This window comes from Heterodontus francisci, chromosome 19 (genome assembly GCF_036365525.1).
Source record: "Heterodontus francisci isolate sHetFra1 chromosome 19, sHetFra1.hap1, whole genome shotgun sequence".
Taxonomy (NCBI): Eukaryota; Metazoa; Chordata; class Chondrichthyes; order Heterodontiformes; family Heterodontidae; genus Heterodontus; species Heterodontus francisci.
In genome coordinates this window covers 7,145,954-7,158,926 of record NC_090389.1, presented here as the reverse complement: position 1 = coordinate 7,158,926, position 12,973 = coordinate 7,145,954, and the positions used below count along the sequence as shown (strand labels likewise).

The 12,973-nt window shown below is 46.8% G+C and overlaps 1 protein-coding gene across 1 annotated transcript in view; it reads left to right on the top strand.

Moving 5' to 3' along the window:
• ift122 (intraflagellar transport 122 homolog (Chlamydomonas)) overlaps positions 1–12,973 on the top strand; it is a 229,911-nt gene that overhangs the window by 173,886 nt on the left and 43,052 nt on the right. The window lies entirely within an intron of this gene.

The window sequence follows — 12,973 nt, the reverse complement described above, 5'->3', positions numbered from 1 at the left end:
ACACAGCCACAATAATATCAATTCACAATAAAGCCAAGAGCCCCACCCTCATTTTATTGACTCCCACCCCTGCTTAACACTGACTGCAAAGAATGATTGGTTAACGGACAGAAAGCAGACCGTAAGAATAACTGGAGCAGTTTCAAGTTGGCAGGTTGTAACTAGTGGGGTGCTGCAAGGATCGGTGCTTGTGCCTCAGCTATTTACAATCTGAATTTATCCACGTTTGCTGACAATACAAAGCTATGTGGCAATGTAAGCTGTGAGAAGGACACAAAGAGGCTGCAAAGAGATATAGACAGGTTTAGTGAGTGAGCAACAAGGTGGTGGTAAGAATAGAAAAGCAGATTATTTTTTAAACGACGTGAAACTTGTTAATTTTTTTTTATTCGTTCATGGTATATGGCCGTCACTGGCTAGGCCAGCATTTACTGCCCATCCCTAATTGCCCTTGAGAAGGTGGTGGTGAGCTGCCTTCTTGAACTGCTGCAGTTCATGTGGGGTAGGTACACCCACAGTGCTGTTTGAAAGGGAGTTCCAGGATTTTGACCAAGCAACAGTGAAGGAGCAACAATGTAGTTCCAAGTCAGGATTGTGTGTGACTCGGACGGAAACTTGCAAGTGATGGTGTTCCCATGCATCTGCTGTCCTTGTCCTTCTAGGTGGTAGAGGTCACGGGTTTGGAAGATGCTGTCTAAGGAGCCTTGGTGCGTTGCTGTTGATATTCCGAGGGACTTGGGTGTACCTACGCACGGAACACAGTTAGCATGCAGGGACAGCAAGCAATTAGGAATGCAAATGACATGTTGCCTTTATTGCAAGGTGTCTGGAGTACAAGAATAAGGAGGTCTTGCTACAGTTATATAGAGCTTTGGTGAGACCACACATGGCACCCTGTGCACAGTTTTGGTCTCTATATTTTTTTTTTAGAATATTACAGCGCAGTACAGGCCCTTCGGCCCTCGATGTTGCGCCGATCATCTGACCTACACTATTCCATTTACATCCATATGTCTATCCAATGACCACTTAAATGCCCTTAAAGTTGGCGAGTCTACTACTGTTGCAGGCAGGGCGTTCCACGCCCCTACTACTCTCTGCGTAAAGAAACTACCTCTGACATCTGTCCTATATCTTTCACCCCTCAACTTAAAGCTATGTCCCCTCGTGTTTGCCATCCTCATCCGAGGAAAAAGACTCTCACTATCCACCCTATCTAACCCTCTGATTATCTTGTATGTCTCTATTAAGTCACCTCTCCTCCTCCTTCTCTCTAACGAAAACAACCCCAAGTCCCTCAGCCTTTCCTCGTAAGACCTTCCTTCCATACCAGGCAACATCCTAGTAAATCTCCTCTGCACCCTTTCCAAAGCTTCGACATCCTTCCTATAATGCGGTGACCAGAACTGCACGCAATACTCCAGGTGCGGCCTCACCAGAGTTTTGTACAGCTGCATCATGACCCCGTGGCTCTGAAACTCGATCCCCCTACTAATAAAGGCTAACACACCATATGCCTTCTTAACAGCCCTATTAACCTGGGTAGCAACTTTCAGGGATTTATGTACCTGGATACCAAGATCTCTCTGCTCATCTACACTACCAAGAATCTTCCCATTAGCCCAGTACTCTGCATTGCTGTTACTCCTTCCAAAGTGAATCACCTCACACTTCTCCGCATTAAACTCCATTTGCCATCTCTCAGCCCAGCTCTGCAGCCTATCTATGTCCCTCTGTACCCTACAACACCCTTCGACACTATCCACAACTCCACCGACCTTCGTGTCATCCGCAAATTTACTAACCCACCCTTCTACACCCTCATCCAGGTCGTTTATAAAAATGACAAACAGCAGTGGCCCCAAAACAGAACCTTGCGGTACACCACTAGTAACTAAACTCCAGGATGAACATTTGCCATCAACCACCACCCTCTGTCTTCTTTCAGCTAGCCAATTTCTGATCCAAAGCTCTAAATCACCTTCAACCCCATACTTGCGTATTTTCTGCAATAGCCTACCGTGGGGAACCTTATCAAACGCCTTACTGAAATCCATATACACCACATCCACGGCTTTACCCTCATCCACCTGTTTGGTCACCTTCTCGAAAAACTCAATAAGGTTTGTGAGGCACGACCTACCTTTCACAAAACCGTGCTGACTATCGCAAATGAACTTATTCTTTTCAAGATGATTATAAATCCTGTCTCTTATAACCTTTTCCAACATTTTACTCACAACCGAAGTAAGGCTCACAGGTCTATAATTACCAGGGCTGTCTCTACTCCCCTTCTTGAACAAGGGGACAACATTTGCTATCCTAAGGAAGGATTTACTTGCCTTAGGGATGATAGTGAAGGTTCACTAGATTAGTTCCTGGGGTGAGAGTGTTATCTTATGAGGAGAGGCTGAGTAAATTGGGTCTGCACTCTGGAGGTAAGAAGAATGAGAGGTGATCTCATTGAAAGATACAAGACTCTGAAGGGTTTGGCAGGATAGAGAGTGAGAGAAATAAAAATAGAAAATGCTGAGAGGTTGTTTCCTTTGGCATCGGCCATGATCGTGTTGAAAAGCAGAGCAGGCTCGAGGGGCTGTATGGTCTACTCCTGCTCCTATTTCTTAGGTTCATAAATGGTACAGAGGGAGGGCCTGAGATTCCTGGGGCATTGGGACCAGTTCTGAAGCAGAAGGGACCTGTAAAAGATTGATGGGTTGCATTTCAACAGGTCTGGGACCAATGCAGGGAGGTTGACTAGTGCTGTGCAGGAGGGTTTAAACTAATTTGGCGAGGAAAGGGGCTCCAGGATGAAGCATTAGCAAGGAGATAGAAGGTGCACAGAGGATTGGGAGACACACAGCATTAAAATAAAGAGTAGTCTGGAAATTTTTCCTAGTTCAAGATTGCTCCTGGGCTGTAAGCTCCCTAGGAAGCTCCCTTGCTGTTCAACGATATCCATGGCCATCTGCTCCCATTCTTAGTGTTTTCTCCCCCAATCTACCCTCTTAAACTGTTTAAACTCCCCTGGCTCTTTAAATCAGTTCATTTTAGCCCTAACTAAAAGCTAACAGTTAGTTTAGTGTATGTTACCTGGGCCCACTGCCCTCCCCAAGCCACACCTGCTCTTTGTTTTCTCAACGAAATTGATCCGGACGAAACTTTAATCTCCGATCCTGCTGTCTTCACCGCCCAGAGTGTCTGCAGCCACGGCGTGTGGTAAGTCCATTGAGGTGAAGAAGGAGCAGCGGGACCCTAGGGAAGTCTTGAGAAAAGGTGCCCCGAACACCCAAAAAATCCTCGAACGGCCCCTCGGCCGCAACTTCAAAGCACCCGCGGGAGATGGCTCGGAGAGCATCTGCAGCGCACTGTCGGCAATGCTGCATGCCTTTATATAAACCACTGCAAAAAAACCCTTAGCGAATGTAATCACCTCTGTAAGTCTGCCAAAAGATGCTTCACCTCCCGAAGGACGTGGATGAACTTTCCGGACGTCGATGGTGGGCACTGAGGAAATGGCTTATTACCTGCACCCGCTTTCCCCCCCCCCTTTCCCCTCCCCTTTCCCCCCCTTCCACCCCCCCCCGTCCCCTTCCCTGCTCCACCCTCTCAGCTCACCCCCTCACAACCCTATCCCAGCCCCTCCCCGCACCATCTTCCCCCCGCACCATCCCCCAACCCCTTACAGCCCCCTTCCCAGCTCCCCCTCGCACCCCCCTCCCTCCACCCTTCCCCCTCGCATCCCCTCCTCCCACCGGCACCATCCTACACCTGTGTAGGGGCCCTAACAACCCCACTGCCTTGTGGGCATCGCGGGGGAGACCAAGGCTAAGGGAGTAAACCCTAACAGATAATCCGGAGCGGAACCCCGTAGGCGGTCATGTGTCACCTTTGGCATGTTTCCGGCAGTTCCTGCAGCCATACTGGTGCCAAACGTCGTGCTCTGCACTCCTTTGGACCCCACCAGAAAGGCCGAGAGGGGCGTTTTGACGACTGGGCAACTCTCAACCTCCATAAATTCGCCCAGGCATGCGCCATGGAGAGGTCACTCCATAGTTAGAACATAGAACATTACAGCGCAGTACAGGCCCTTCGGCCCTCGATGTTGCAACGACCTGTGAAACCATCTGACCTACATTATTCCATTTTCATCCATATGTCTATCCAATGACCACTTAAATGCCCTTAAAGTTGGCGAGTCTACTACTGTTGCAGGCAGGGCGTTCCACGCCCCTACTACTCTCTGAGTAAAGAAACTACCTCTGACATCTGTCCTATATCTATCACCCCTCAACTTAAAGCTATGTCCCCTCGTGTTTGCCATCACCATCCGAGGAAAAAGACTCTCACTATCCACCCTATCTAACCCTCTGATTATCTTATATGTCTCTATTAAGTCACCTCTCCTCCTCCTTCTCTCTAACGAAAACAACCTCAAGTCTTTCAGCCTTTCCTCGTAAGACCTTCCCTCCATACCAGGCAACATCCCAGTAAATCTCCTCTGCACCCTTTCCAAAGCTTCCACATCCTTCCTATAATGCGGTGACCAGAACTGCACGCAATACTCCAGGTGCGGCCGCACCAGAGTTTTGTACAGCTGCAGCATGACCTCGTGGCTCCGAAACTCGATCCCCCTACTAATAAAAGCTAACACACCATATGCCTTCTTAACAGCCCTATTAACCTGGGTGGCAACTTTCAGGGATTTATGTACCTGGACACCAAGATCTCTCTGCTCATCTACACTACCAAGAATCTTCCCATTAGCCCAGTACTCTGCATTCCTGTTACTCACTTTTCCGCATTAAACTCCATTTGCCATCTCTCAGCCCAGCTCTGCAGCCTATCTATGTCCCTCTGTAACCTACAACATCCTTCGGCACTATCCACAACTCCACTGACCTTCGTGTCATCCGCAAATTTACTAACCCACCCTTCTACACCCTCATCCAGGTCATTTATAAAAATGACAAACAGCAGTGGCCCCAAAACAGATCCTTGCGGTACACCACTAGTAACTAAACTCCAGGATGAACATTTGCCATCAACCACCACCCTCTGTCTTCTTTCAGCTAGCCAATTTCTGATCCAAAGCACTAAATCACCTTCAATCCCATACTTCCGTATTTTCTGCAATAGCCTACCGTGGGGAACCTTATCAAACGCCTTACTGAAATCCATATACACCACATCCACGGCTTTACCCTCATCCACCTGTTTGGTCACCTTCTCAAAAAACTCAATAAGGTTTGTGAGGCACGACCTACCCTTCACAAAACTGTGCTGACTATCGCTAATGAACTTATTCTTTTCAAGATGATTATAAATCCTGTCTCTTATAACCTTTTCCAACATTTTACCCACAACCGAAGTAAGGCTCACAGGTCTATAATTACCAGGGCTGTCTCTACTCCCCTTCTTGACAACATTTGCTATCCTCCAGTCTTCCGGCACTATTCCTGTCGACAATGACGACATAAAGATCAAGGACAAAGGCTCTGCAATCTCCTCCCTGGCTTCCCAGAGAATCCTAGGATAAATCCCATCTGGCCCAGGGGACTTATCTATTTTCACACTTTCCAAAATTGCTAACACCTCCTCCTTGTGAACCTCAATCCCATCTAGCCTAGTAGTCTGTATCTCAGTATTCTCCTCGACAACATTTTCTTTCTCTACTGTAAATACTGACGAAAAATATTCATTTAACGCTTCCCCTATCTCCTCTGATTCCACACACAACTTCCCACTACTATCCTTGATTGGCCCTAATCTAACTCTAGTCATTCTTTTATTCCTGATATACCTATAGAAAGCCTTAGGGTTTTCCTTGATCCTATCGCCAATGACTTCTCGTGTCCTCTCCTCGCTCTTCTTAGCTCTCCCTTTAGATCCTTCCTGGCTAGCTTGTAACTCTCAAGCGCCCTAACTGAGCCTTCACGTCTCATCTCAACATAAGCCTTGTTCTTCCTCTTGACAAGCGCTTCAACTTCCTTAGTAAACCACGGCTCCCTCGCTCGACAACTTCCTCCCTGCCTGACAGGTACATACTTATCAAGGACACGCAGTAGCTGCTCCTTGAATGAGCTCCACATTTCGATTGTGCCCATCCCCTGCAGTTTCTTTCCCCATCCTACGCATCCTAAATCTTGCCTAATCGCATCATAATTTCCTTTCCCCCAGCTATAATTCTTGCCCTGCGGTATATACCTGTCCCTGCCCATCGCTAAGGTAAACCTAACCGAATTGTGATCACTATCACCAAAGTGCTCACCTACATCTAAATCTAACACCTGGCCGGGTTCATTACCCAGTACCAAATCCAATGTGGCATCGCCCCTGGTTGGCCTGTGTACATACTGTGTCAGAAAACCCTCCTGCACACACTGGACAAAAACTGACTCATCTAAAGTACTCGAAGTATAGTATTTCCAGTCAATATTTGAAAGTTAAAGTCCCCCATAACAACTACCCTGTTACTCTCGCTCCTGTCAAGAATCATCTTCGCTATCCTTTCCTCTACATCTCTGGAACTATTCGGAGTTGCCTCACAGCGACTGCAACAACACAGAAGGCAGCAGTTACGGGTTACAAGTCCAGATAAATCGGCGTAGAAACTGGGCGCCACGGATTGCCTTTGTCGGTGGGAGAGGTCATTGCACCTCACTGGACAGCTACCGCCTGCCTCAAACCGGGCAGCCCCCGGTCAATAAGGTTCTGTCCCACCACAGTCTACCTGCTTCAATGGGTGCTTGGAGCTCAGGGTCATTGCCCGAAAGGTGGACTGATACACCGCACCAAACAACACGAAAAAAGGAAAGAAGGTACCAGCCCTTCGCTTTGCAAGCTGGAACGTCAGAACTATGTGTCCTGTCCTGTCGGAAGACCTTACACAAATCAACGATTCTCGGAAGACCGCCATCATTAACAACGAGCTCAGTAGACTCAATGTAGACATTGCAGCACTTCAGGAGACACGCCTCCCCGCAAGTGGATCTCTAGCATACTGTCCATCCAACTGCTCACCACCTCTGGTCCAGTACACCTACTCAGCATTTATGGTCCAACACTCTGCTCCCCACATGAAGCTAAAGATCAGTTCTACGAGGAACTCCATAACATCATTAGCAGCATCCCCAACACCGAACACCTATTCCTGCTGGGGACTTTAATGCCAGGGTTGGGGCCGACCATGACTCATGGCCCTCCTGCCTTGGGCGCTATGGCGTTGGAAGGATGAATGAGAACGGACAGAGACTGCTTGAGGTGTGTACCTATCATAACCTCTGCATCACCAACTCGTTATTTCACACGAAACCCTGTCATCAGGTTTCATGGAGGCACCCAAGATCGCATCGTTGGCACCAGCTAGACCTCATTGTCACAAGGCAAGCCGCCTTAAACAGTGTTCAAATCACACGCAGCTTCCACAGTGCGGACTGCGACACTGACCACTCCCTGGTGTGCAGCAAGGTTAGACTCAGACCAAAGAAGTTGCATCATTCCAAGCAGAAGGGCCACCCGCGCATCAACACGAGCAGAATTTCTCACCCACAGCTGTTACAAAAATTTCTAAATTCACTTGTAACAGCCCTTCAAAACACTCCCACAGGGGATGCTGAGACCAAGTGGGCCCACATCAGAGACGCCATCTATGAGTCAGCTTTGACCACCTACGGCAAAAGTGCGAAGAGAAATGCAGACTGGTTTCAATCTCATAATGAAGAGCTGGAACCTGTCATAGCCGCTAAGCGCTTTGCACTGTTGAACTACAAAAAAGCCCCCAGCGATTTAACATCCGCAGCACTTAAAGCAGCCAGAAGCACTGCACAAAGAACAGCAAGGCGCTGCGCAAGCGACTACTGGCAACACCTATGCAGTCATATTCAGCTGGCCTCAGACACCGGAAACATCAGAGGAATGTATGATGGCATGAAGAGAGCTCTTGGGCCAACCATTAAGAAGATCGCCCCCCTCAAATCTAAATCAGGGGACATAACCACTGACCAACACAAACAAATGGACCGCTGGGTTGAGCACTACCTAGAACTGTACTCCAGGGAGAATGCTGTCACTGAGACTGCCCTCAATGCAGCCCAGCCTCGACCAGTTATGGATGAGCTGGACATACAGTCAACCAAATCGGAACTCAGTGATGCCATTGATTCATTAGCCAGCGGAAAAGCCCCTGGGAAGGACAGCATTACCCCTGAAATAATCAAGAGTGCCAAGCCTGCTATAATCTCAGCACTGCATGAACTGCTATGCCTGTGCTGGGACGAGGGAGCAGTGCCCCAGGACATGCGCGATGCCAATATCATCACCCTCTATAAAAACAAAGGCGACCACGGGGACTGCAACAACTACCGTGGAATCTCCCTGCTCAGCATAGTGGGGAAAGTCTTTGCTCGAGTCGCTCTGAACAGGCTCCAGAAGCTGGCCGAGCACGTCTACCCTGAGGCACAGTGTGGCTTTCGTGCAGAGAGATCGACCGTTGACATGCTGTTCTCCCTTCGTCAGATACAGGAGAAATGCTGTGAACAACAGATGCCCCTCTACATTGCTTTCATTGATCTCACCAAAGCCTTTGACCTCGTCAGCAGACGTGGTCTCTTCAGACTACTAGAAAAGATTGGATGCCCACCAAAGCTACTAATTATCATCACCTCATTCCATGACAATATGAAAGGCACAATTCAACATGGTGGCTCCTCATCAGAGCCCTTTCCTATCCTAAGTGGCATGAAACAGGGCTGTGTTCTCGCACCCACACTTTTTGGGATTTTCTTCTCCCTGCTGCTTTCACATGCGTTCAAGTCCTCTGAAGAAGGAATTTTCCTCCACACAAGATCAGGGGGCAGTTTGTTCAACCTTGCCCGTCTAAGAGCGAAGTCCAAAGTACGGAAAGTCCTCATCAGGGAACTCCTCTTTGCTGACGATGCTGCTTTAACATCTCACACTGAAGAGTGCCTGCAGAGTCTCATCGACAGGTTTGCAGCTGCCTGCAATGAATGTGGCCTAACCATCAGCCTCAAGAAAACGAACATCATGGGGCAGGACGTCAGAAATGCTCCATCCATCAATATTGGCGACCACGCTCTGGAAGTGGTTCAAGAGTTCACCTACCTAGGCTCAACTATCACCAGTAACCTGTCTCTAGATGCAGAAATCAACAAGCGCATGGGAAAGGCTTCCACTGCTATGTCCAGACTGGCCAAGAGAGTGTGGGAAAATGGCGCACTGACACGGAACACAAAAGTCTGAGTGTATCAGGCCTGTGTCCTCAGTACCTTGCTCTATGGCAGCGAGGCCTGGACAACGTGTCAGCCAAGAGCGATGTCTCAATTCATTCCATCTTCGCTGCCTCCGGGGAATACTTGGCATCAGGTGGCAGGATCGTATCTCCAACACAGAAGTCCTCGAGGCGGCCAACATCCCCAGCTTGTACACACTACTGAGTCAGCGGCGCTTGAGATGGCTTGGCCATGTGAGCCGGATGGAAGATGGCAGGATCCCCAAAGACACATTGTACAGCGAGCTCGCCACTGGTATCAGGCCCACCGGCCGTCCATGTCTCCGCTTTAAAGACGTCTGCAAACGCGACATGAAATCCTGTGACATTGATCACAAGTCGTGGGAGTCAGTTGCCAGCGTTCGCCAGAGCTGGCGGGCAGTCATAAAGACAGGGCTAAAATGTGGCGAGTCGAAGAGACTTAGTAGTTGGCAGGAAAAAAGAAAGAGGCGCAAGGGGAGAGCCAACTGTGCAACAGCCCCGACAAACAAATTTCTCTGCAGCACCTGTGGAAGAGCCGGTCACTCTAGAATTGGCGCTGCTTCACAAACCACTGACCACCTCCAGGCATGTATCCGTTGTCTCTCGAGATAAGGAGGCCAAAGAAGAAGTCTGGAAATATTGCATTCGATGTGTCTATGGATTTTCAAAACGTGTTTGATAAAGTAGCACATAATAGACTTGTTAGAAAAGTTGAAGCCCATGGGCTTCGTGAAGTTGAAGCCCAGGGGCAGAGGCTGCGTGATGCAAAATTGGCTAAGGGCAATTACTGTCAGGAACACTGCACTTTTTGATATATATAAATGGCCTGGATATAGGGCATAATTGGATGACATGAAACTCGTAAATGTAGTATACAATGACGACGATAGTGGTAGACTTCAAGAGGACTAGTGAAATGGAAAGCTGTTTGGCAGATGAAGAGATTCATTTTGGAAGGAGGAATGAGATGAGGCAATATAAACTAAATAGTATAATTTTAAAGGGGGTGTAGGAACAGAGAGGAAGTGTACATACTCAAGTGTTTGAAGGTGGCACAACAAGTTGAGAAGACTATTAAAAAGGCATACAGGATTCTCAGTTTTTTATATAAAGGTATGGAGTGCAAAAGCAAGGAAGTTATGCGAAACAATTATAAATCACCGGTTAGGCCCCCAGTTGTGGGCACCACACTTCAGGAAGGATGTTAAGAGAGAGGATGCAGAGAAAATTTAGTAAAATGATATCAGGGATGAAAGACTTCAGTTACTTGGAGAGACTGGAAAAATGGTTTGTTCCCCTTAGAGCAGGGAAGATTAAAGGGAGGTTTAATAGAGATGTTCAAAATCCTGAAGGGTTTTGATAGTGTAAATAAGAACAAAAGAAATAGGAGCAGGAGTGGGCCATTCGCCCCCTTGAGCCTGCTCCACCATTCAATAAGATTATGGCTGATCTGATTGAGGCCTTAACTCCATTTTCCTGCCTGCGCCGCATAATACTTGACTCCCTTGTCGATCAAAAATCTGTCTAACACAGCCTTGAATATATTCCACTGCTCGCTGGCGAAGAGAATTCCAAACACTAACGACCCTCTGAGCGAAGAAATTCCTCCTCATCTCCATCTTAAATGGAAGACCCCTTATTTTGAAAGTGTCCCCTAGTTCTAGATTCCCCAATGTGGGGAAATAACCTCTCAGCATCTACCTTGTCAAGCCCCCTCAGAATCTTACATGTTTCAATAAGATCACCTCTCATTCTTCTAAACTCCAAAGAGTATAGGCCCAACCTGCTCAACCTTTCCTCATAAGACAAAACCTCATCCCAGGAATCAGCCTCGTGAACCTTCTCTGAACTGCTTCCAATGCAAGTATGTCCCTCCTTAAAGACGGTGACCAAAACTGTACCCATTACTCTAGGTGCGGTCTCACCAATGCCCTGTACAGTTGTAGCAAGGCTTCCCTACTTTTATACTCCATCCCCCTTGCAATAAAGGCCAACATTCAATTTGCCTTCCTAATGACTTGCTGTACCTGCATGCTCACTTTTGTAATTCATGTACAAGGGCACCCAGGTCCCTCTGTACTGCAGCATTCTGCAGTCTCCATGTAAATAACATTATGCTTTTCTATTCTTCCTACCAAAGTGGACAATCTCACATTTTCCCACATTATACGCCACCTGCCAAATTTTTGTCCACTCACTTAATCTACCCATATTCCTTTGCAGACTCTTTGTATCCTCCTCACAACTTGCTTCCCTACCTACCTTCGTATCGTCAGCAAATTTGGCTACAATACAGTCAGTCCCTTCGTCCAAGTCATTAACATTGATCGTAAAGAGTTGAGGCCTTAGCACTGATCCCAGTGGCACTCCTGGTTACAGTTTGCCATCCTGAAAATGACCCATTTATCCCGACACTGTTTCCTGTTAATTAGCAAATTCTCTATCCATGCTGATATATCACCCCCAACACCATGAGCTCTTATCTTGTGTAGTAACCTTTTATGTGGCACCTTATCGAATGCCTTTTGGAATTCCAAATACACCACATCAACTGGTTTCCCTTTATCCATCTACAGAAAACTCTAATAATTTGTCAAACACAATTTCCCTTTCACAAAACCATGTTGACTCTGCCTGATTGTATTGTGGTTGTCTAGATGTCCTGCTACTACCTCTTTAATAATGGTTTCTTGCATTTTCTCAATAACAGGAGTTAGGCTAACTGGCCTATAGTTTCTGCCTTTCTGTCTCCCTCCTTTCTTGAACAGAGATTTTATATTTGTGGTTTTCCAGTCTGCTGGGACCTTTCCAAAATCTAGGGAATTTTGGAAGATTACAACCAATGCATCCACTATCTCTGCAGCCACTTTTTTTAAGACCCTCGGATGGAGGCCATCAGGTCCAAGGGACTTGTCAACCTTTAGTCCCATTAGTTTTCCCATTACTTTTTCTCTAATGATAGTGATTGCTTTAAGTTCCTCCTTCCCTTTTGCCTCCTGATTTTCTACTATTCTAGGGATGCTTTTTGTGTCTTCTACTGTGAAGACAGATACAAAATATTTGTTCAACGCATCTGCTATTTCCTCGTTTCCCATTATTAATTGCCCAGTCTCGCCCTCTCGGGGACCAATGCTCACTTTAGCTACTATTTTCCTTTTTATATATTTGTAGAATCTTTTACCGTCTTTTTATATTTCTTGCTAGTTTTCTCTCATACTCAAATTCCTCCCTCTTTTGTTATTGTTTTAGTCGTCCTTTGCTGGTTTCTAAAATGTTCCCAATCTTCTGGTTTACCACTAATCTTCACAGCGTTGGATGCATTTTATTCCACTTTGATACCATACTTAACTTACTTAGTTAGCCACATATGTGAATCCTTCTGATTGTGTCTCCCTCTTTTGGAAACTGTTCCAGTAACCACAGGACACAGATTTGATTGGCAAGAGAACCAGAGGTGACATGCGTAAACATTTTTTTCACTCAGCAAGTATTATGATCTGGATGCATTGCCTGAAAGGTGAAGCAAATCCAACAATAACTTTCAAAATTAAATTGGATAAATTCTTAAAAGGAAAAAACTTGTTGGGCTATGGGGAAAGAGTTGGTGAGTGGGATTAATTGGATAACTCTTTCAAAGAGCCTGCATAGGCACGATAGATTGAATGAATGACCTCCTTCTCTGCTGGATCATTCAATGATTCTCTG